The sequence below is a fragment of the Cryptomeria japonica genome, chromosome 9, assembly GCF_030272615.1.
Source record: "Cryptomeria japonica chromosome 9, Sugi_1.0, whole genome shotgun sequence".
In the NCBI taxonomy this organism is placed as follows: domain Eukaryota; kingdom Viridiplantae; phylum Streptophyta; class Pinopsida; order Cupressales; family Cupressaceae; genus Cryptomeria; species Cryptomeria japonica.
Genome location: NC_081413.1, coordinates 270,724,111 through 270,748,896, shown reverse-complemented (window position 1 = coordinate 270,748,896; position 24,786 = coordinate 270,724,111). Strand labels below are relative to the sequence as shown.

Below are 24,786 nucleotides of genomic sequence, written 5' to 3'. Positions count from 1 at the left end.
CTCCCTCAAGTAAGTCTTTTTTTTGGTGGTTCCTTATCTTTTGAATGATCTACGTTTTTATTTTTTAAATGCACTGCTTCATTGTTTAAATTTTATCGATCCAACAATCAAGATAGACTTTCCTTATAATAACCATTTTAGAAATTAATATTTCTATTAAAATAAAATAAAAACAATGACCGCATTCTCAAGCTCATTCATTGTCCTTACTACCATTACCTCTATAACTAGGTAGTGACTTCTCATTAAAAACTATTCCAAATGAAAATTATTTATAATTTTTAGATGCTCATTTCTCACAAATATATTTACCCAAATTCATATCTATTTAAGGATATTTTCCAATTTATTCATTTACATTTTCAATTGGTGAGTTTCTAATTTGAGAGTAAATTTTTGAAAGGAAATGTATTTTTTGTTTTTCAAGTCTGGAATGGAGCGTAGACTGCAACGGCTCTGAATAAATGGCTTTCTGTTAGATTCATCCATGGCTGTTGCTCTTACAGTTGAAAATCTGAAAAAAAAACATTATTGCCGTTGAAGAGCTAAAATAAATTTATTATTATGAGAAAAAAAAAAAAAATTGTTACCGTTTGAAGACAGTTTGATCTCTTATATAATAGGGTAAGCTGTTTGTTTCATTTATCTGTGGTTCTGCTTCCTGTGGACTGTAGTCAGATAGAGTAAAGTACCTCTTTTAGGTTGTTTCTTAGTCTTACATAGGAGAAGATCAGGAACGTTTCGTTGTTCCTATAAATTGTTTGCAGAGTGCTTGCTTCCTTGAATTGCTCAAGGAGGCAGGGGAGGTTTATGGGTTTGATAAAGAAGGGCCTCTCAAGCTCCCCTGTAGTGTGGATCGTTTTCATAAGGTTTTGCAGTAAATCTAGAAAGAGAGAAAATTTACAGAAAACCCGGCAATTTACAGAGTATATCAGCTGTCAAATTTGGCCATTTCTGAATTGTGTATAGCCAGTTACAAGAAACTGCAAATGGCATTGCAAGCATGACTGAGATTGTGCATGAGAGATTTCGATTGAGTATATGGTTCTGCAGTTGCACTTGGGCTTTGGCAATGGACAGAGGCGTAAATATGGTGACAATTAATGTAGGTCTGGTTGAAGGGCCTGGCTTTGCATACAAAACCTCAGGACCCATCATAACACATCTCATAGGTAACACCTGAATTAAGTTCCTAGGTGAAATTATCTGCTTTTGTTTAGTAAAACAGACTATGGTTTATCGTTTATGAGCTAACCAGATTGATTTAGTTGTCTAGAATTGCTCAGATTTTGGTTTTCTGACATCATATATATTGTTTATAAATGGTTATAATTTACTGGACTCAATGAGTTTCGTGTTCTGTTTTTCCCCTGTTTCACTGAAGTTTTTCTTTTGAAAGAAACCTTTTAGGTGATAGATTTGGTTTTGAATCCATTATCAATTGTTCTCTTGGGTTTTAAGATTGATGCATCAGTGGCACTGTGGCATTTTCGGACTGTAGTGCGAGAGAGTGTGATGGCTTCAACCCGCCGAGGGTTTGTCCACAAGAAGTCCTATATTTCCTCATCAGAATGTGCAATGTTCAGCTCATCAGACGCCCTCACAGAGGTGATTTTTAATTTCAAAGATACTATATGACATGTAGAATCTAATCATATTTTAGTTCTATTTTTAAATATAAAACAACTCAAAATTTATTATAAATTTTAATGTACATATTATTAATGATAATGCTAATACATGATTTTCTGTTGTATTTATAATTCATATTACTGTTAGCAGCTTGATTATTCAAGTCAGACGCCCTTCAAATGTTTGGAATGCTTTGTTTACATTTCATTCCATTTTGCTGGTTTCTTTGTCCAGCACTTTATGTTCTGTTTCGGCTTTCTTTCTTTATTGTCATGCTTTTTTTTTTAATTTTCTTTCTTTGTTATCATTTTCATTTTGTTTGGCATGGCCATGCCTTCTCTCTTTTTATTTTTTCTGTGCATTCTACTTTATATGTTTGATAAGTGCTTTTTCTTTATACTTTTATATGTATATTGTCTTTAAAAATTTTTTATTATTGGTATTTTTTTTTTTATGCAGCAACATGTAATTGTTGGCAGTCAATAGTTCCATCATAGTTTAATCAGCATGTAATTGCTGGATAAATTTCTCATCAATCAATAAATTTTAACTTTGATATAGTAACATGTATTTAATGAAAGTACTGGAGTGCAGCTGAGCAGTTATTGCAGCCAATTTTTCAAAGGTTTACACAGTAATTCTATCTTAATTTCTAAATGGTACACCGGGATACTCATTTAGGCTTTTCCATTATCAATTGTTCTGTTTTGTTTTTAAGATTGATGCATCAGTGCTAATGTGGCAGCATCTTTGATTGGATTTGATAATTAGCGCATCTTTAGCTTTTATGAAATCCACCATTGGAACCTTGGCCATGGTTCTAGCTCCATCTAGATATAAATGTATAAGTCTAGGCTACTCGTGGTAAGTCCATGTATTATGATCAGAGAACTTTAACCTCCTATAGCTGGAATCATGGAACCACAAAAAGTGATGATCTCTTTAGAAATGCAGTTCAAGTGCTCGGTGCCATTATGAGTTGGTATGAACATTAAGGCATTTGCAGTTTTAATGGTATTATTGCTCAAAAACCAGTTATTTGTTTTGGTACCCTATTTTGAGGTATACTTGGAATGAAATAGTTTTTGTAAACCATTTCTGCTCCTTATAAGCTCTGATGGTGTGTGGCTCTACATCCAGGCTTAGAAAATCCTTGTATAATCATTGAAATGATATAGACCTTGTGGAGATATTTATTAAATGCTCTTATATTTAATGCTACCTTTTATGCAGGATTTCCTGGTGATCTTGATGTGATTGCATTCTACACTCTGATATAGCTCAGCACACTTACTGGAATTTGGCACGTCATAACAGTGGAAATATACTTGGGGTAAGCTTTCTCATCCTCCTCATATTCTGAAGCAACTGACAAAGAGGAAGGAGATTGACTGATAGCTGGTAATAAAATAGTGGATGCTAGTTTTCCTTACTAACATATCTATAATTATGTGGGTGATTACTTTTTAATGTTTCTGAATATAGACAGCTAATAGATTATTGACTTCAAGATATATTTCTGCTGATGATAGAAGTTTGAGGGAGTGGGGAGAGTGAAAAATATCTGTATTCAAGATAGAGCCTTTATCTTTAGTACATGATGGTGATTTATCTACTCACATCAAATCTGGCACACAATTATTTGTTTGAATTTGCAAATTGCACTACCTTTGACGTGTCTCATCATATAGTGCTGGATTTATTTCTTCTGCAATTATTCATTTTTTGCATCCATCCATTTCCTTTTGTTGAGTTTTTCGGTTGTCATTTTCCCAGGCCAGTTTCTTGTTGATTAAGATCTTCAAAACATAGTTACATGGTTTACATTAAATTCTAAAATCTCTCCCTTTCAAAAACACAAGAGGCATATTTATCTACTCACATCAAATCTGGCACACAATTATTTATTTGAATTTGCAAATTGCACTACCTTTGACGTGTCTCATCATATAGTGCTGGATGTATTTCTTCTGCAATTATTCATTTTTTTGCATCCATCCATTTCCTTTTGTTGAGTTTTTCGGTTGTCATTTGGCCAGGCCAGTTTCTTGTTGATTAAGATCTTCAAAACATAGTTACATGGTTTACATTAAATTCTAAAGTCTCCCCCTTGCAAAAACACAAGAGGTACATTTTATGCACTCATGTTGACCGTAATGATGAATTCTGCCTTTTAATGCTACAGGTCAAGTAATTTTGACCCAATTAGTTGATTCAGAATTAACTTGAATGATATTTATTACAAAATGATTCTTTAGAATATTAACAGGATAGGCTCAATGGCCTGTAGCATCCCTTTTTACTAGGAATATGTATAAATCTGTCTACTTTCGGTGGCCTGCTAACAAAGGTGGACACAATTTAGGGATAAAATCGTCTGCTATCAAGTACAGAGTTACTTAAAAGATGTGGAAAATTGGAAATGGATCCATGGGCAATATTTTACCCTAGATAGGTTAGATTAACTAATGTCATTTACAAAATATAATAACATGAAAAGACAAAAAAATCTCTATCTTTTTTTTGTTTGTGATGCATATCATGTCAACTATAAATCACAGTTGATGTTGTTCTTTTGAAGTCCACTACTTTATTTTGTCTCTTGTACATATTCATTTTGTTGCTCTTCAGGTTCCTAAATGATTGGAAAACTTCCTTTTGTACATATTTTTTTTTTCAACGACTTGCATTCCCATCTCTATTAATCGTAGTCAATATTGTTGTTTTGAAGTCCACTGCTTTGTTTTGTCTCTTGTACATATTCATTTTGTTGTACTTCAGGGTCCTAAATGATTGGACAACTTCCTCCTTTTTTGCAATTTTTCAGGTCTTTATTCTTGGTAGCTTCCTGATTTAGGCTTCTAACTGTTTTTTGTCTTTTTATTTAGTCGTTCCATTTCTTCTTGCATCTTGCTTGATACATAGCCAAGTGAAGATAATTTGAATTGGCAACCCCATCTCTTGCATTGGAATTCTAATTATGATAGTAGAGCAAAAAGTAATAACATCTTTTTCAAATTTTGTTTTACACCTTTTCTGATAAGATAAGGGGTTGTGTTCCTCAATCTGTACGAAATTTAAATAATTGCCATTAAAACTACTACCCAAGTTATACGGCATTGGAGTAGCTATCATGCAATGTTGCAGCTAGGCTTTTGCTCTTAGATTACCCTGGGTAGGAAATTCTTTTCTGGGTCCATTTTTGCACTTCCAAATTAGGATTTATATTCCAACTGTTTTCTTTACAATTCTACACAAGAATAAATGCAATCCAATCTATTCGGATGGTATAGAACGTGGTTCCATTATAGCCTTGGTATTTAGTAAGACCATCAACAGAAGATATTCTGTTATGTTCGTCAAACAGAGTAAGTTTCATCATTATCCTAGTCTCAATGAGGCCCTGTCTTTTGTTTATGCCGGCAGTACTTGATTTTTTAATGTTTTGGATAGTTTAATGTATACAAATATTCAGCCAACTTATTCTTGTGTCTCTTACAATTTAATCTTGCAGAACCTGGTTTCTGGTTTTTGTGTCTTATTTTATGTTTTTATGTTGGGTCTGGGCTAAAGTATTTATTTTACATATTATCTTTCCCTTGGATCAGATCCATTGTTTTAGTACAAGGTGGTCCGATATAAATTGTGTTTATGTTCTTCATTTGCTTCTGCAGGAAGTAACTAAAGAAATCGAGTCTAACAATCCATTTGTCCAAATATGACTGAAATAGAATCTATACATGCAGTTGCAAGTACTCAAGGCTTTTCCAAAGGCATGATAATTGGAGAAGGTGAAAGTCACAAAATGGAAAAGGAAACATTTCTGCATGGTACATCTTCTGATGATCGAGTCACTCAGCAGTCCTCTAACGTAGGCAATCTTGGGAAGGAGAACTTGGTTTTTGATGCAAATAAAGAAGAAATTACAAAAGGAGAAATGTTGGTAGAGTGTGTTCAATCTGAAGAGACATCAAAGAAAAAAGAAGCTAAAATCCAGTGGCCATACAAATGGAGAGTTGCAGGATGAACAGCAGGAGAACTCTAAAGTAATTGCTGACAAGTTGTATGAATCCAAACTGAAAAGGGAGAATAATTTAATTGATGACAAGGTATACAGTGTATACAAATGGTTGCAGTATTGCATATATTAATTGATATTATAAGAAACGCTAAAACTTGTTAGCTAAAAGTTTCAATGTTTTCATTTGTTCTCGACTTTTACTACAGCAAAAGAGGATGCCATCCTACCAACGTCTGACACATTCCGGATCTCTGAAAACTGGCAATAGTTTACTTGCAAAGAGTGGCAATATGTCTTGTCAGAGCCAAAATTCAAGGCTTCCAAAGAGTGTAGTCATAACAACAAAGAGTTCAATACAAAGTGGCAAGGACGGAGTTTTAGCATTTACAAATAAAGGAAGCAGAGCTGAGGTTGAGAATGTTGAAGTAACATCAGCTACATCAAAGAGTGTCCACTTCATAAGAAAATAGATCCTAAGGCAAAATCACACTGTTCCACAACCTTTTACACTGGCTACTGATAAAAGGGCTTCATTTGGATGGCAACAAACTGGCAGTGAAGCAGCTCAGAAGCATTATAGGCGTGCTACTACAAGTAATGTGACATCCCCTGTCGCTGGAAAAAAGTAGGTAATGGGACGTTTTTCAAAATTTGATTAGTCCAAATAGTTTGGAAGAGCATCTAAATCTTAACTGAGGGAAAATGATTCGATGGTTGATGTTTATTGATCTTGGTAATGCATGGTTTTTGATGGAGATATGTTATTTGGTGATGCATTGTGCTTCAATTGTGAGTAAATAGATCCTGACTCATAATTTTTCGTTTCGATTATTCGTTCTTTGTACAGTTAACTGCAAAATCTGCTTCAGGAGTTTCAGAAACCAAAGTATCCCATTCCTTTGTACACAAGTGAGTGTTCTTTTAGCCTAATGGAAATTTTCCAGAATCATTGAATTAGGGGCCTCATGGAATATTTTTAGAATCATTGCTATAACGGATGTGCATTTGATAGTTGGCTTGTAATAGTCAAATTGTTCTCATATTCAGACAATGTTGATTTTATGGTTAATCATACACAACTTATTTGACAATCACAGCAGACTTGCAGCGAATGTACTCATATTGTTGATGTGTTAGTCTTCTCGGGGTATATTTCCGGAAGATGCTAGTTGAATTTTTCTGTTGATTAGTATCACTAAGATTAACATTACATGATGTTTTTAATCTCATCGGTTTATAGTATTATACAAGTTTGGATTATTGCAATCTTAACTATTTGGTGTTTTTCTACAATTTTTGGGAATCGTCTGTCTTTTAATATATATTCGGTCTCCCTGACACAGGTCTATTCTTGTTAACACGTTTATTTGTATGTTTTTAGGCATTCAAGATCAACTGAAGCCTCCAAAAGCAAAACAAACATTGTTGCTGCTTCCACTGTTACCATATCTAGATGTAATGAACGAGCTCAGAAGCGAAAATAGGTAAGAATTTACTTTTAACAATGGAATTAAGCATCATGTCCTCTGGTAATTGTCTTATCCTATACAAAATTAGAGGAAAAACTCCATGCAAAGGAAGGGGAAAAGCGGCAATTAATGGGAGTTTCATCTTTCTGAAAATGATGTGTGATACTGATTTTCTTGATGAATAGAAGCTTGTCTGTCTTTCAAACTTTTGGTCATCATTTCAAGAAAAAGAATGAAGCTTCCACATCCTATATGTCACTAGCTATCCCACTCACCTGGAAATTTCCTAGATATGAATTCTTTTCTCCTTTAGACAGTAGATGGAAGTTTGAAAACATTAGTTTACCTGTTTGGGAGTCATTAGTCTTCTTCCAAGGTTGATAGCATCTAATATAACATGAGCGCCAATACCCAATTCCTCAGCTGGTGATAAAATAGTAGATGCTAGTTTCCCTTACATCTCTATTATTCTGTGGATGATTTCTTTTTAATGTATCACGCAATCTGTTATGCCTTTTAGTTACTGACTTCCAAGACATTTTTCTGCTTAACTACCTTTGATGATGGAAGTTTTGAGGGAATTGAGGAGAGTAAAAAATATCTGTATTCAGGATAGAGCCTTTAAGTACAGGACATAAGAGTATAATGGTGATTTTTACTTGCATCAAATCTGGCACACAATTTTTCATTTGAATTTGCAAATTACACTATCTTTGACATGTCTCATCATATAGTGCTTTTTGCTGGATGTATTTCTTCTTCAATTATTCACTTTTTGCATCCATCCATTTCCTTCTTTTGTTGAATTTTTTGGTTGTCATTTGGCCAGGCAAGTTTCTCGTTGATTAAGATATTTAGAACATGGTTACATCGTTTACATTAAATGCTAAAGCCTCTCCCTTGCATAATGATGAAGTCTTTATTTAAAATTGTTTTTATTGGCAGGTCATTCAATACAACTTTGGGGTTCACATATAATTCCACTTTTGATTTTAGAAATGAGAGGATTATTGGAAACACAATTAATAAATTTCCCAGAGGATATGATCATAATTATGTCCTCAATTGTGGTGAAACAAAGATGGTCTGAAGCATGCTGTCAAAATTAAGGATTATCCTTGCAGTTCTCAGTTTCTTAATAAACCATGACTCAATAATTATTATGTGATTTAAGTTTCACTTGATTTTTTATTTTTTTTAATAATTCATGACTAATTATTCTTGTGATTTTAGGAGAGGAGACACATACTGATCAAGTATGCAGATCTACTTCGACAACATTTCGATCAGCTTGCAATATTGAAAACATGGGATGCTGATAATGTCTGGATCTATTTCAAACATTTGATGTACCAGAGACAGTATAGTCATAAATATATTTGCCATGTATGTAGAGTGATGCTGGAGTATCTCAATAGTTATGGCAGTCAATGCAAAATCAATTTTTTTTTTGGTTGGTAAAGGCAAAGCCAAATTTTGTATTGGTTGACTTATGAAACTAATTTGTAAATTGATATGTTAATAGATTTGTTGTTTAATATAATTTTTTTCATTTGGGAGGGGTTGAATTTGCCCCCTCCTTTAGGTTGGAGGGAATGGTCATTGGTCATGGTCATTCTTTTCAGTCTAATGTCTTTGTGTTGTTTTTTATATTTTGATATTATATAAAATTCATACCTATTTTTTATTTATTTAATTTTTATTTTTATTGTTTATTTAAGCATGAGTTATTTTGACATTGACTTTTTATATGATCAATTTTGAAATTTACTTTGCATTTTTAAATTTTCTTGCATTCACTTTGTTTGCATTTATTGTTTATATTGAAGTGTGTGTTTGAACTTTGATATACATTAATTGTTAGTTTGAAGTGACTTTCAAGTTTACTTGTTTAATGTGTTTTGGCATCTACTAGTTGTGAAGTTTTGTTTTATTGAAGCATAGTTTGAATTTTGGTATTGACTTTTATTTGGTTCATTTTGACACTTTGTATGTTTGAAATTGGCATTCACTTTCATTGCATTTATTAATCATACGATCTTTGTGTTTGAGCTTTAACGTAGATCAATTATTTGTTTGAAGTAATTTTTGAACTTGTTTAGAGTGTTTCAATTTAACATTCAACTTTGTATGCATCTATTTTGTTAATTAGCATTAAATTTGTGTACATGTTTCAATTGTGGCTTCCTCTTATTATATTTTTAAATTGTGTGAAGTACACGTGACATTTTCCTTATATTATTTGTTGGTATTGATGGAGTGTTTGAGAGAGAGACAAAGAGAGAGGGGAGTGTTTGAATTTGTTTACAATTCACTTATATTTGATTCTCTTATTGTTTGTTAATTTGTATGGGTTGGTGTGTGTGTGAATATTGATTATCACTTTCAAGAGTATTATAACTTAAGCATTCACTTTATGTCAATGCACTTCACACAGTGCATATTTAAACTTTGTTGCATGTACTCTACATAAATATATAAAGTATGTGTTTCAACAAAGTTTGTATGAAGTGTGTTTTAATTTTTCAGATTCACATTGTGTGTTTGATATGTTTACTTCGTGTGTGGTTGAACTAATTTTGTGTGAAATTTATTTTAACTTTGGCATCTATTTTGTGTGTATTGAAATTCAATGTTTACTTCATGTGTGGATGGACTTTGTGTTGGATGTGTTTATATATGAAGAGTAACACACTGGTGTTGTATGTTTGAACATTAACATTCACATTTTTTGTGTTTGTATTTTAATATGTTTGAACCTAAGTGTTTACTTTGTGTGGTTGAAATAAATTTTTATGAAATGTCCTTAACTTAGGCACGTGTCCACTTTTGTGTGTTTGTACTTTGGTATGTTTGAACTAACCGTGTATGTTTAAATTTTAGTATTTGCTTTGTATGTGTGAATTGAGTGTTTGAACAAACTATGTGTGAACTTTGTATCGCTATGTTATATGTTTGAACATTTGTATGAAATGTGTTTGAACTTTGGGATTCACTTTATATGTGTTTTGGATTTACTTTGTGTGCACTTGACCTACCATGGGCATTCACTTTGTTTGGTGTATGTTTAACTTTGTCATATTTGTGTTGGCATATTGGTATAATTGATGATGGAGATGATGATGTACCAGTAAAGGATGTTGATGATATATTGATGGATTGTTGGTGATGATATATTGTAGGACTGTTGGTGATGATATAATTATGATATGATGCGTTATGGTCAATTATTTGTGTTGTCATTGATGGCAACCATGTTTGTTTATGTTTGGTATATCATTTAAGTTATCTAAGCTTAACTAGTAATGAAATGTATGCTTATGCCATTATAATGAGTCCATGATAGGTATCGTATCATGTTTGGAGAACCAGAAGTCATGTTTTTAATTGACTATTGTATATTCAGTGTAGGGTTTGAGAACTGGTAACAAGATCTTTAATCGGTGATGTTTTATGGTTTGACGGTAAATCTTATTGTGTTCATTACTTAGTGATGATGTGTTAGAAACCGTGTGTGATGATAAGATTGCATTTAAGTGAGTACAAGGAGTGAATTTACAGAATGTGATAAGAGTTTGACAGCTTATCAGATCGATGTGCGGTGATGTGTTATGATCATTCAACGGCTGTAATTGTTTTGAAATTTGTTGTAATGCTCTGATATGATCTATGATGTAAATTAAATGTATTTTGAATTTGGTTAAAGTTATGTAACTGACCTAGTTGTAAAGTGTATTTAGGTCGAGTGTGAGAAGAGATTTTGTGTCGGTGATCAGAGAAGAGTGTGCCGATCTAGATTGAGATGTCTGCATGTGTGAAGCGATTGGAGCTGAAATGGATCTGTACTAGCAAGCAGAGAGTGTATTGATCAAATCATTTACACGTTTCCTAACAATTGCAACAATATTAAAATCCCTTAATTGGGTAGGTTCTAACATTCCTGATATTGTAAATCCCTTGATCGGGTGGCTCATTAATTTGGGTTTAAATCCTTTAGCAAGGTTATTCCTAACAGTGTAGAGCTCTTAATAGGGTTGAGGTTAAAATCCTTTCACCGAGTGACTCCTAACATGGCTTGCTCCTAACCGGGCATTATTATAAAGCTCCTAACCGGGCTAGGCCTTTAATAGGGCACATTTCAAAAGAGTGCAAATTTTGTGGGTACCAATTCCCATCGTGGTTTTTCCCATTTGGGTTTCCACGTGAAAAATCTAGTGGTTGATATGAAATGTGTTCATATGGTTGTTGATTTGTTTATGTGTAGATTTGATGTCATTACATTGCTTACATGATGATGAACTCATGAATGAGTAGTTTGGTAAAACTGCTTTAAGTGATTGATTGAGTAGTCATTGGTACTAGTTATGAACTGTTTGTGAGAAGTGATTTCAGCTGGTGAACGATTTCAATTTATTGTTATCACTGATTCACCCCCTCTCTCAGTAATAACTAGATCCTCACAATAACAATTGGTATCAGAGCACTAGGTCCTCTTTATGCAGAAGCTTAACCGCTTGAGGTAAAGATCCTTGAGGATAACATGGGGGAAGGTTCAATGAGTAAATGAGAGCTTTCACAAAAGCTTGCAAAATCTAAAGCCTATGATGAGCTAAAAGTCAAGTATAAAGCTTCATTAGCTAAGAGGAGAGAGTTGGCTGAGTAGTTGATGGAATTCATAGAAAGCAGTTCATTTGATGAAGCAACCATTGATGCCTTGGTTAATGAGGTGGAAAAGCTGAATGATGATGAGACAAATCTAAGGAGAGCTGGAATCCCTTACCATCAGGATGAGTCAAGAGTTAGAAGCTAGAAGGACAACTGAAGACACAATAAAAAATAAGGATCATGATATCTTAAAGTTGAACCGGGAGATTAGTACCTTGCATGCACAACTTCATGAGGAAAAAGAGGAAAAAGAGGAATACAAGTTGATCTAGACATGGCTATGTCTCTCAGAGAAAGTCTTACAAAGAAGAATGAAGATCTTGCTAAGGAGTTGGCTGATGCTAATGAGATACTAGATAAATTTAACAAGAGCACTGGTATGCTTGATGAGCAGATTCAATCACAAAGGCAGAATGGAGATACACATGGCTTGGGATTCACAACCTTTGAACAAGGAGAGCCATCTAGTACCAAGGACACCGTGCATAAAGCCAAATCTACACCAAAGACCAAAAAGAAAAACACTGGTAAGAGAACCTACAAACCAGTATATTTTAACTGTCATAAGGTAAGTCATACTACTGATGTTTGTAGAAGTAGATCCAATACTTTTGATGGATATAGATCTAATGCATATGGAGGATATAAGCCTAGAACTTTTAATGGATATTGCTTCAATTGCAACAAGTATGGGCATAAAGCTATTGAGTGTAGGTTAGGAGTGAACAATCAGAGATCTTACATGGGTCAGAGGTCTAATGGCGAATGGCAGAGATCTTACAATAACTAGAGAAACCCTATTTGGTAGAGATCTTACAATGACTGGAGGAACCCTACTTGGTAGAGACCTTATGTGAATCGGTCTAGTTCGTATGAAATGGAGAATAGATAGAATGTGACATGTTCAATCTATCACAACTATGGTCATGTGGCTATGAATTGTCGGAGAAGAGTTGATAGAGGCAATGCTAGACCCTAGAGCACATATGGAATGACATGTTTTCATTGTCACAAACCGGAACACCTTGCAAAGTTTTGTAGAGCTAAAATGAACAAATCAGTTAATCAGTTTATTGATCGGAAAGGAAAGAAGCAGGTTGATGTTAAAGAAACCAGAAACGAGGTGAATAAGATATGGAAGAAGAAAAGAGAGGAGATACCATTGGAGGACTCCCAATTCTTCACCTGGTGTGGAGAATCCTTCACTGGTAAACTAAGCAATGATGAAGCTTAGGGGTAACATATTAGATCCATTTCCGGACCCTCTGAATGGTATGCGGTAAGTCAAATCTGCATATTTTGATGCTATATGATGTTATGGAGTGATTTTGAATCGGTTACATCTCAAACCTGTAAATTGAATGTGATATGTGTGCGGGTATGAAATTTTAGAGTTGAACAGTGATTAGGGTATGTTCAATCAGTATGGTAAAAGGTAAATAAAAAGGTGTTTTATAGTCTCATGTTTCACTTAGCATTTTTGAGAGCACATTTGGAGACCAACATGAACATAGAGGAACTTTTGATTGCTACTTTGGCGAAGTTGATAATGGATTGTGAAGATTGTGGAAGAGCATTCAAACCGGAAACCCTAGTTGCGAAGAAATCTGATGATACTAGCAAGTCTGATGCAGTTGAAGAACAAAAGATAGTGATTATTGAACCGAAGAAGCAGAAAGATGTTGAGCAGAACAATGCAGATGAAGATGCTCAACTGGTAGAAGATGAAGAAGATGAAGAACGAGAAGAAACTTCTTTATCGGAACCGGTTATACCTAGATAATTAGTGACAAGAATGCTGGAGTACAAACAAGAAGAAAAATCAGAGAAAGTGCTTGTCTGATTTCCACAGTTGAACCGAAGACTATGAGAGAAGCTCTTAAGGATGATGATTGGTTAAAGGCAATGAATGTAGAGCTTGATCAAATTGAGAAAAACAATAGTTGGTCACTTGTTCCTAGACCCGATGATAAAAATGTGATTGGTACAAAGTGGGTATTTAGAAACAAACTGAATGAAGATGGTGAAGTTGTTAGAAATAAGGCAAGACTGGTTTGCAAAGGGTATGCACAAGAAGAAGGTGAAGATTATGGAGAAACCTTTGCACCGGTTGCTAGGCTTGAAGGAGTTAGGATGCTATTTGCATTTGCAACTTTTAAAGGTTTTAAAGTTTATCAAATGGATGTAAAGTCAGCATTTTTGAATGGTATTCTTGAAGAAGAGGTGTATATTGAACAACGAGATGGGTTTGCATTGTCAAAAGATAAGGATATGGTATGCAAATTGTATAAAGTATTATATGGATTAAAGCAAGCACCAAGGGCATGGTTTGAAAAACTTCATGCACATCTGATAAAGATGAGATTTCAGAGAACCAATGAGGGCAACAATATTTATTTGAAGACTAAAGGAGACAAGATGTTGATTCTAGAAGTATTTGTTGATGACATCATATTTGGAGGAAACGATGATGTGTATGACTTTTGCAGAGGAGATGAAGAAAGAGTTTGAGATGTCTCTGATAGGTGAGAAAAAAAAATTCATTGGTTTGCAGGTCCAACAATTAGAAGGTGAAATTTTTATCAGTCAGTTCAAGTATGTGAAGGAAGTGTTAAAGACCTTTGGAATGGAAGACTGTAAACCGGTTGGAACACCTATGGTTACAGGTTGCAGATTGTCAAAAGAAGATGTTTCACCCTCAATAGATGAGAAGGAATACAAATCTATGATTGGGAAACTTCATTATGCTGTTCATAGTAGACCGGATATTGCCCATGCAGTTAGTTGGTTTAGTAGCAAGATTTTAGAAGAGCCCTAAGGAGACACATATGACAAGAGTGAAGAGAATATTCAGATATCTTAGAGGGACATTTGACTATGGATTGTGGTATCCATATAGAGGGAATTTCTCTTTGCAGGTATTCACTGATGCTGATTGGGCAGGTAATGTAGATGATCGAAAGAGCACAACTAGTGGTGCATTCTTTCTAGGAAGAAGACTGGTATTTTGGAATATCAAGAAACAAACTTGTATTTCTCAGTCTACAGCTGAAGCAGAGTATGTAGTTGAATCCATGAATTGTACACAAGCTATATGGATGAGACATGTCTTGGAAGGATTCAAGTAGGATATGACAGAACCAATGATCATACATTGTGATAACACTAGTGCTATAAAAATTTCAAAGAACCTGAAACTGCATTCTAGGACTAAACATATTGAATTGAAGTATCACTTTCTGAGAGAAAGGGTGCAGGAAAATAAAGTGAGAATGGAGCAGTTGGTAGATATATTCACTAAGCCATTACCTAAGGCAACCTTTGAATATCTCAGAGGCAAGCTAAGGGTTATACCCCTACCTAAGGTCAACTAAGAAGATGTGGAAACATCAATCCAGTGGACTAATTGAAGATCTTTTCATTGTGGATTAATAAGAAGTGGGCTACTCCTCAGGGGGAGCATCAGAGATGAAGCAACAAAACTGAAGACAAAAGATACCTTTGCACCTTTGGCATTGTTGTCAAAGGGGGTGTTAGCACATATTTTTACAAAATATTTTATGCTATATGGAGGCCTTTTTCTTTTATCATATGAGCATTTATTGTTGGTTTGTATGTGCATGAGCTTTATTAGCACAGGTAAAATTCTCTAAAAAGATCAGCTATTTCAGGAGTATCAAGGTATCACTTGGGCACACTAAGGGCATGCACTAAGTATAGACTGCACAAGGAATCCATTATGGAAATGTTTGTCAACAGAGAAGTCATTATGGTATGATCTAGGATTGCCTTCTGGTATGTATTAGGCCCTATGGGAAAAGTTGGGATCACCAATATTTGGGAAATTGCTAGATGAATTTTCAACAATATTCGAGAAAAGTTGGGATCACCAATATTCGGATAATTGCAAATTTTCAATTATCGGCATAAGTAATCCCGATGAAACAACAGGTGGATGCATTAGAGCACTTGTCATACCATCGGGATATCTTGTTCCAATGAAGCAGAAGGTGGTTGTCTTCCATCGGCATATATCGGCTTATCGGTAAAACGTAGAAATTGTTATACCAATAACCTAAGAAGCCATCGGTGTAACTTGTAACGATGAGGCAAAACGAATCATGGACTTATAGTATCGGGAGATCGAAAGTAATGAGACAAGTCTATCCCGATACCTGATGACTGAGGGGAACCGAAGGCGGACCCATCGGAAAAAAGAACCATATCGGAGTACTCCAAAAATGGTTAGGCCGATCCCTGATGACTTAAGGAATCGGACGACAGAACTATTAGTATTACCTATATCGATAAAGCAGACCCGAAGGTATAAAGCTTAAAGGTGCATTGGAGACTTATCGGGACTTCGAGAGGAATAGAAAAAGGCTATTCCCACCCTTGATGAAGATAGAAGCGCTTGCGAAGATATCGACATAGGCTATATCGATAAAGCAACATTAAGTGGGGACTCATCGAGACATCAGAAGAAGAAATTTAATGCTATGCCGAGTCCCGATAGGACTATTAAGGCAGATGGTGAGTTGGTAGGAGTCCTTCGGAGTGAGTTATGTCGATAATGCGGGGGCCTTAGTCAGAATGCAGATTGGTATGCTAAGATCATCGAGGCATCGAAGAGAAATAAAATGAGTTATGCCGATACCCGATAGGTTAAGTAAAAGACCAAAGGCGATAGCATCGGAGAAAGTTATGCCGATAGAGTATTAAATCAAAAGGCATAGCCGAAGCTAAAGGAGTGCTCATCGGGATAAAGTGAACCATCGGGATAGAAAGAAAATTGTTATCCTAAGACCCGATAAGTTGGTCGAGATAACTTGTACCAATCAGAAGGTGAAAAGCGGTAAAGTCATAACAAAAGGCGCCAAGCAATTGAATCATCGGGAAAAGTCTCACTGATTAGCCGTTGGAGATCTTGATGTGAAAAATTGACATAATGGCTTCCATTAAATGCATCTATTTGTTGGAGTTGAGAAAATACAACACCACAGGAGCCCAAATGATCTCTGCAAGCTGAAAAACCTGTTACAAGGAGAAGCAAGGAAGCAAATCACAGAAGAAAGAAATACATAGAAAATATGCTCAAAAAGAGAGAGTTCAATATTCACAAAATGTGTAATGTAAAAAACCTTCTTCTTCATACAATGAAAAAAATGAACTCAACCTTTAATAGGTCAAGAAACCCTAAAAGGGAAAACCTAGGTTTGCACATAATAATTAATAAAAGAATTAATTATTATGCACCTAAAGTTAGCTTAAGTGTAAAAGACATAAAGGGAACTTAAATAATTAAACAAATATTGTTTAATTAATCAAGTAAATACCTGAATACTCTAACACCCCCCTTAAGCTAGACTTAAAGAGAAGCTAAAACCTAGAACAACTACTGAAAGCAAGAAAGATGGGTCCCGACAACAAGGCCTGATCAGATACCTAAATACAATGAAATCTCTATGAACTGGAGAAATAGAGAAAACCACGTGGGAAAAAAACTCTACTCCAAAAAGAGATGGAAAAGAACACCATTGAAGCATGAAGAACTTGCAAACTTTGTCGAAGATTAACTGCTGATTTGAAGAACCTCCACTGAAATAGAACATAACCAAGTAGAGAAGACTGTAATCTATATGAGTGCCCTCAAATGACACTACTCGAATCAGATGGCAAACAAGGCAAACATTGATCTCGAAGATACATATGGCACGAGAAACCAAAGCCCGAAGAGCTGATCAATCGAACCACGGAAGCATTAGAACCGACAGGACAAACCTCCCCATAATGTTGAAGAGGGAGAGGGACAGGAACACTGAAAATAACAACCAAGAAGAACTTCATGACGAAGAACCAAGAACATCAAAGGTGCTGAGAAAAGTACATGGTGTCGTGAAAGGAACACTCACTTGACACATATCATGAGGTGATTGTCGTGGAAAGAACACTCATTGGAGAAAAGAAGATGGCAAACAACAAGCAAACATCAACCCCCTCATGGCACTTTATCAATAGTGCATGTGCAACAAGGCACAAGATGTGCATGATCCCAAGTAAACAATGCATGATGGAACTTTATCTCAGTGTGTTTGCATAAATACAAGTTACAATGATAAGAAGACTGGAAATAGAAACGAGAACTAAAATAGAGACATCCTACCCAGAGAAGAGATCCATTGACCTAAAACAACCAAGATATCCACCAGAGTGCTGAAAAGCAAAAAACTAAATAAAATATGCATGGAGTAAAATCTAGAAATAAAACTCATATGGTTGGAAAGTACACAACACACACTTTCCAAAAATATAAACTTTTCAAAAAACGGAGTTCGGATGCTCATTCTACGTTCCTTGGAGTGCAAAAAATAGACCTCACTTTGACTGGAAAAAACACAGTCAAACAACAAAAGTGGAAAAAATTACCAAGATGACGAGGTCCGGCTCGGAACCAGCTTTCCGACGCCTATTCGTTTTCGAAAAAATGACTCCGTATGCCCAAGATATGGCCAAAAAACCAAACCCCTCCTCTGAAAGAGGCAAAAAAGGTAGTCTAGTGGCTATTCGGACGGAGGTGGCCAGGGAACAGCGCTTCGGTGGCGGACGGGTGGCTCCCTAGTGGCTGGGCGATAGCAGGCTGGTAGCCGGGCGAAGCTCCGGTGGCTGGGCGGTGGCCGGGTGGTTTCCGGTGGGCGGGTAGACCAGCGACGGCGGGGGCCAGGGGCTGCAGCGGCGGCGGCAGTGGTGGGCGGAGCAGCTGGGTGGAGCGGCGGGAAGGTCGGAAATGGGGGCCGGGAAGCGGCCGACGAAGGCAGGCGGTGCTGCTGTGTTGTCGATGGTCGTAGGGGGCCGGAGACTGGCGGCGGGGTCAAAGGGAGCTATCGGCGGCGGCTGTACGGGGCTTGCAGCATGGCAGGGGCCCCACGGTACCCTGCGTACTCCCCCCCCCCAAATTAAAAAAAAAAAAGCTTTTCACCGTTTTGTTTTGATTTTTGATTTTTTGATTTTTTTTTATTTTACCAAAAAATCAAAATCCAGCATGCATGTTGTAAAAAGACAAAAATTTATTTTTTGAATTTTTTTCTCGAATTGCATACCAGGGCCATACAACCTGGATCTGAGAAAAAAATACTCCCAAAGGCCCAGGAACCAAAATATGTCAAATTTTATATGACCATAGGGGTTTTCAGGCCTTTTGAGCATGATGGGTGAGGTCTGTTTAGGCCCAAAGTGCTCAGAAAAAAGGTCAATCCCTAAGTACATAAAAAAATTCCTAAAACCTCATATCTGATTCCAATGCAAAAATTCTCAAAACAAGAACAGATAGTTATAGATCTGAAGTTCTGATACCATGTTGGAGTTGAGAAAATACAACACCACAAGAGCCCAAATGATCTCTGTAAGCTGAAAAACCTGTTACAAGGAGAAGCAAGGAAGCAAATCATAGAAGAAAGAAATACATAGAAAATATGCTCAAAAAGAGTGAGCTCAATATTGACAAAATGTGTAATGTAAAAAACCTTCTTCTTCATACAATGAAAAGAATGAACTCAACCTTTAATAGGTCAAGAAACCCTAAAAGGGAAAACCTAGGTTTGCACATAATAATTAATAAAAGTTAAGTTAAGTGTAAAAGAGATAAAGGGAACTTAAATAATTAAATAAATATTGTTTAATTAATCAAGTAAATACCCGAATACTCTAACATTATTGGGTAGGTTCATTGCCACACGAAGCAAATCCATCAAAATTGTGGTAATTAAGTACAAGATTGGACTTCCTGGAATATATAACTAGTGTCACATAACAACATTTCACACATAGCTATTGCAAAAGATATCAGGTGTTTGTTGAGAAAATATTCTGAGCTACGGAGCATAGAGTAAAGAAATTCACAGAGATGGAGGGGCCAAGCTCAAAAGGAAAGTGAAAGGTTATTGAAGTATCCAGCACCACGACGAAAAAATTGAAGGGTGAAGTCGGTGAAGCTCGAAGAAAATTAAACCAGGATATGATAGATCAGATGGGCTCTCCAGGAGCTAGGTCACGCAGAGCTAAGGTGAATTTGCCTATTCGCAACTAGTTGGAGGACAGATACAAAGAGATTGGAGATGTGCTCACAATAGTGCATGGGCACGAGTTGTTTCTTTTTCATTACCTCTGTAGGGATGAGCCTATGCCAATTTCAAACCCATGGAGCACCAATTTAGATAAACTTGTCGTACCTAATGTCTTTGTACATATTGACTTATTGAAGCTCCTGGTAAGACATTATGATGCAAACAAATGATGCATTTTGTTGCCCGATGGGACTGCTTTCATTCACTTTGTAGTCGCCACAATTCAGGAAGTTTTTGGAGTGGATCTAGAGGCAAATGTGCCTTTATCATTTGTGGATTTGGAAGAGGAATACAGAAAGATGGATACTACATATTAGGGTTGGAACCTCTCTATCCACAAAGCAGAAAAGGGGAGGCTAACAGAGGAAGATGGTCCTCCTTATGATATGAATATTTTCAAGAAGTATCTATAGTATACATATATGGCTTGTGGCCAGGTTGGAGGAGTTGAAGCTCCTGATGTGGCAAACATAGGACCATTGGTTTTAGCAGCAAATATCCAGAGACAAGAGCCTAGAGCTTTTGATTTTGCTTCTTACCTGGTAGACAGACTGCATGAAGGCTTCATGAACTTGAAAGATAATCCAGACAAGCATTTCAAGCATTATTCGTTGTTAATGCATATTATTTTATTTTATGGGAGATTCAGGGGATTGTGGTCAGAGGGTTTGAATGTAAACACAGTAGGGAAGAATGGACAGGATCAACCGGTGTAGTTGTGGGTTTCTGTCTGGGATTATAGATATGTGAATTCTCATTACCTCAAATTTGAGGAATTCTTTGTTAAACCAATTTTCTTGCTCTTTGGTGAGCCTTTGCAGGGATCATTTACTGAGGATGTTAAGAAGTTTCTTAGGTCTCACGAGCACAAGAATCCAAAGGTTAATCACAATTGGGGTGATTGGTACTCATGCCAAAACTTCACTTTTGTTCGATATTATGGATTTGAGGGTTATCCCTATGTATTACCAAAGCCTGCACCAGACATGATTGCTTTTTTGGAAATTGTCAAGCAATTAAGTGTTTCTAATGCTAAGCATTTTGGAGGTGCACCTCCTCCCTGGTACACTTCATTTCCAAGATTTTAAAGTTGTGTCTACCAAAGCATATGAAGTTATTGACATGAAGCTGGTGGATGAATACAACTTGTTCCAACACATATCCAAAACACACTATGATCTCGAGGGTTACATCCATGCAAGCGGGAAGAGGCAAGAGCTGGGGGATTATTTTCATCAGGAGGATGAATTTGAAGACGTGTAGAAATAAGGAGGTGGAAGAGCTGGTGGATGTTATGGAGACCTTGGAGAAAAAACTAGAGGAGAGAAGACAAAGATTAGAAACAATGGAGGAAGAACCAACCCAAAGTGATTCAGGGGAGAACGAAGTTGTTTCCAAGCTCCGGGCACCTGAGAAAGAAGAAGATCCAGAAGCACAGGATATGCCCATCATTGCACTGAATGCAGAAACAGATGAAAGAATGACAGAGCATGTTTCTTTTGTGTCAGATGATCAATTTATAAAGTCTAAAGAGTTCAAATCTTTCCTGTACCATTTCAAGGGTAAGAAATTAAGGGAAGCAATGCCAAATATTACCCCTGAAAATGAGGTAGAAATGAAGAAGAGGTTGAAGGAAGATATCGACACAAAAGTTGAGACTATGGCCCCACAAAAGGGGAGGCAACTACTAGTAGTGGCTGGAATAATTGTGTTTCCAAGTTGGGACTTGAGTGCCTCGTTTATCTTTGATTCTTTGCTGAACTCGGATAATAAGGATATGAAATTGAATATCCAAGGAGTAAAAGACATTTTTATTGGATCAAAGTACGATCCAAATGAGGAAGAAATGTTGCTATGGGCCTTATACCCTCCCAATAAAAGGTCAAAAATCATAGATGTGGATAAAGCTTTTGGTCATATGATGACCTTGAAAGTTGGAGAGGTAGATCCTATGATCACAGCTGACATAGGTATTAATATTTCAAAATTCAACAAGGCCCAGATGAAACATGAAATATTAGAGAAGAATAAATATAAGGCCTTATATGAAGAAACCCTTAAGATGAGTGGGCATCTGATCCCTCAAATCACCGATTTAGGAGGTCAATGGAAGAAGAAATTTGAAAAATTAGCTTATGAGCATACTAAGTTGAAAAGGGAGATGAAGAGCATCAGGGTTGACATTGCTTGTGTTTTACTGAGTAAGAGATATGAAAATATGGAGAAGGCATTGGATGAGTTTTGGGGTGTATATTAGAGGAACATGGACAATATGGTTTCACACACTAGAATTCGAGATAGACTCAACCTGTTGTTGCAAGATGCATTGACTAAAGAAAAGGTAAAAATGAAGGTTCAAGGTCTGCTTGTCACACATGAGGAAGTTGCAAAGGAATTGAAGTCGAAATTTGACGAATGCCAACATATTGTTCAACGCGGGGTTCCTCATTTGGTAGATGATGCAGGAGTAATTAAAGATAAGACCATATGGCTTTCTGAGTGTAAGTCTTTACTTAGTGCAGCCCAAGCCATTGCCAAAACAGATATCCTTGATATGAATGACATGGCCGGCCAGTTCGAGAACTTTTACACGATCGAGAACCCAGCCAGGGATGTGATCTTCAATGCAACAACCTACAAAGGCCCTGGCTATTTATGACACATTTAGAAGTGCGGACACCAACTGGATCGAAAACCTTAAGTCATTGTTTAGTTTTGTGTTTGTAATGCAATTAGTGTTTTAGTTTTACTTGTTCAGTTAGTTGTTAGGATAATGGAAGGGTGTGTCCTTCCATTCGTATCTCTTAGCATGTATATTTGTAATGAGTCATTTTGTATGAAAAGCGGTAAGACCTAGAAAATAGATATTGCCTGGTAGGATTGCAAGTTATATGTATTAGGGAAGTCTATAGAACAAAGAGGTATCTTTTATGCAAAACAGACTGTAATGGATTATTGTCAGGTGCAAGTTGTGTATGAAACCATCTCTTAAAGATTAATATATGAAGGTTCATTGTTTCTTTTCCTAAGTATTGTGTATACTTCTATGTTGATGAGTTATTCTGTCCTCTTGATAAATCTGTTACATGATTTACTATGATGTGCCATCACATGCTATTACATTAGAAGTGATATTGGGTTCTTCATTGTTGTGTAACACATACTGAAACTTTCATAGTTGATAATTAATATTGTCTCATTAGTTGATAGGATTTTCTATCCGCAAAGTATCATAAATACCCTTGGATAGAGGCATTGGTCTTCTATTCATCTTTTAAGGTTCTAGTTGGTCATGCATTCAAGGTCCTTGATAAGGAAACATTCTTCCTAATTTCTATATGAACTAATCTTTACATATTTCTTTCAAGTCCTGAAAAATATTCTTATTTTTAATACATCAATGATAGGGAGAAGTAATGCAAAGGAGGAAAAGATCAAGTGAAGCACATATCAGTACATCATGACATGATGAGTTCCTGGTATTTGTCATTACTTGATTGTTTAAGTTGTTGCATTCTTTTAGTGTTGCCATCAATGCCAAAAGGAGAGAATGTTGGCATATTGGCATAACTAATGATGAAGATGATGATGTACCGGTAAATGATGTTGATGATATATTGATGGACTGTTGGTGATGATATAATTATTATATGATGCTTTATGATCAGTTATTTGTGTTGTCATTGATGGCAACCATGTTTGTTTATGTTTGGTATATCATCTAAGTTATCTAAGTTAATTAATCCTAACCGGTAATGGAATGTTTACTAAGTTAACAATGAACCGGTAAATAGGAACAGAAAAGGAGATGATTGCGGTAGAGATCTGTGTTGAGTTAGGCGTTGCGGTTTGGAATGTATGCTTATGACATTATAATGAGTCTATGACAAATACCACATCATGTTTGGAGAATCGAAAGTCATGATTTTAATTGACTGTTGTATATTCAGTGTAGGGTTTGAGAACCAGTAGCACGGTCTTTAACCGGTGATGTTTTATGGTTTGGCGGTAAATCTTATCATGTTCATTACTTAGTGATGATGTGTCAAAAACCATGTGCGATGATAAGATTGCATTTAAGCATGTGCAAAGGGCCAATGTCTTGGGAAACAATGAAGTGCTTAGTAGAATGTGATAAGGGTTTGACAACTTATCAAATTGATGTGCGGTGACGTGTTATGATCATTCAACGGTTGTAATTGTCTTGAAATTTGTTGTAATAATCTGTATGATGATTTGTAATGATTTGATATGATCTATGATGTAAATTCAATGTATTTTGAATTTGGTTAGGGTTATGTAACCAACCTAGTTGTAAAGTGTATTTAGGTAGAGTTTGAGAAGAGATTTTGTGTCGATGATAAGAGAAGAAGAGTGTGCCGAACTAGGTTGAGATGTCTGCATGCGTGAAGCAGATTAGAGCTGAAATGGGTCTGTACTAGCAAGAAGAGAGTCCATTGATTAGATCATTTACCCATTGTTTTCTAACAGTTGCAGCAATATTAAAATCCCTTAACCGGGTAGGTCCTAACATGCCTGATATTGTAAATCCCTTCACCGGGTGGCTCATTAATTTGGGTTTAAATCCTTTAGCAATGTTACTCCTAATAGGGTAGAGCTTCTTATAGGGCCGAGGTTAAAATCCCTTCACCGAGTGACTCCTAACATGGTCCACTCTTAACTGGGCATTATTGTAAAGCTCCTAACCGGGCTAGGCCTTTAACATGGCACATTTTGAAAGAGTGCAAATTTTGTGGGTACCAATTCCCACCGTGGTTTTTCCCATTTGGATTTCCACATGAAAAATATTTGTGTTCATATGGTGGTTGATTTGTTTATGTGTGGATTTGATATCATTACATTGCTTACATGTTGACGA

General features: G+C 36.0%; 1 long non-coding RNA gene across 4 annotated transcripts; it reads left to right on the top strand.

The window, feature by feature from the left end:
- Positions 1-386: 386 nt before the first annotated feature.
- LOC131061897 (uncharacterized) lies at positions 387-8,644 on the top strand. Of its 4 annotated transcripts, none has more exons than XR_009110624.2 (8): positions 387-1,172; positions 1,462-1,608; positions 2,866-2,965; positions 5,379-5,741; positions 5,860-6,282; positions 6,501-6,562; positions 7,035-7,137; positions 8,068-8,644. It is a non-coding gene; the product is annotated as an uncharacterized LOC131061897 (long non-coding RNA). The 4 variants fall into 4 exon arrangements; XR_009110623.2 differs by having other exon boundaries at positions 5,307-5,741; positions 8,356-8,644; XR_009110621.2 differs by having other exon boundaries at positions 5,307-5,741.
- Positions 8,645-24,786: the final 16,142 nt, after the last annotated feature.